A 1548-nucleotide genomic window follows, 5' to 3' on the forward strand; every position below is an offset into this window, starting at 1 on the left:
ACGTGAAGGTCATAGAAGGTGCGATTCTATAGTAGGAGGTACGGGGTGGGAAGCAGTATAGTAGTGGCTGTATAGGATATGGTCAAGAGTAGACAATAACACATGTGTTATTATCTACTCTTGATATGGTGTAGGAGGAAGAATGAGAGTGTAGGCAGAGGCGAAAAGAATTAAAGCAGGACCATGGAAAAAAGGAATAGGCAGAGTCACGTTATAAAGTACCATGCAACACGTGAGAGGAGATAAGAGAGGTAGGGAAGAACCGGGAAGAGGTGAGATGAGAAGATGGAAGGACGCTGAAGGATATGGAGAGGAAGGTGGAGGTAGGTGGTGAGAGGGGTGAGCAGGTGAATAAGGTGAGAAGCGTGGGGATGGGGCAGATTGGAACACGTGGAAGACGGTGCGAGTAGTTAGCATGAGCGGTTAAGAGCGGTGGGAGAAACTTAACGGGGAGAGGTGTTGTGCGTGTTGGGGGGGGGCGTAACAGGAAGGATGAAAGCCCCCAGACGGCTGTAAAACGATGACGGTTTATTGCGTCTCATTTGGCGATTGCTTTTCTAAAAAGCTTTTAACGTGTGCACTGGGAATGCTCGCCAGATGTATGATCCGCGAGATCAGAGGTGAAGCATCGCCGCAATGAGCAACCCACATAATCCCGTCCAGCCTCTGGAGAGATTTCATTTGCCATTTTGCTGTTTCCTGTTTTGCTTTAAAGGATTACGCTAAATCTCGGCTTCATATAGTTTTGTCCTATATGACGCAAGGAGCAAGATAGCGCAGGCATGGTTATCGGCGCTCGATATACATATGACGCGATAGATTTTGAGTTTACGGATTACATGATTCTTGCCGCTAACCAGATGTCAACCTCATTCAACATTCGTTTAATTTTAAATCACGAAACCGCGCGATACACGTTACGAAGGCTTACAAGATTACGAAAATGTTTTCCTCTTGACGCTCACACGGTTGGATATTAAAACATGAGTAAGCATGTTTCTAGAGAACAACGGGTTTTACAAAGGCGATCAAGTAAAGAAGCCGTGCGTCGACCGAATACGATTTGTGACACAGCGGTGATCGTAATCGACTCGATACCTTTCGTGTAAATAAAAATGGCACACAGGGGAGAGAACAGCTGCTGGTCGATCGGTTTCGCTGCACATGCCTGTTTCGTGTTAAACTACAAAGACCGCGTGCCCTTTTTGCAGTTGCCTTGTAGGACAGATGACAGATTGACAACATTAAACTAACGGGATCTCTATGCGTTTAACAAACACGGTGTAAATACAAAGGCACTATGGCAATTTTTGTCCTCGCGCATCAACATTACACCACCTGGACAGAAAAAAACATGACGTGTTTGTAGCGCGCTCCTTCTCCCTCTCTCTTTCTCTCTCGCCCACTCTCTCTCTCTCTCTCTCTCTCTCTCTCTCGCTCTATCTCTCGCTCTCTCTACGTGTGTGTGTGGCGGGTGTCTGTTCCTCGCTCTCTGTCTGTCGCTCTCTCGTTCTCTCTTTCCCTGGCTCTCGTTAACTCTCCATCTCT

This window comes from Priapulus caudatus, unplaced genomic scaffold, assembly GCF_000485595.1.
Source record: "Priapulus caudatus unplaced genomic scaffold, Priapulus_caudatus-5.0.1 Scaffold480, whole genome shotgun sequence".
NCBI lineage: Eukaryota > Metazoa > Priapulida > Priapulimorpha > Priapulimorphida > Priapulidae > Priapulus > Priapulus caudatus.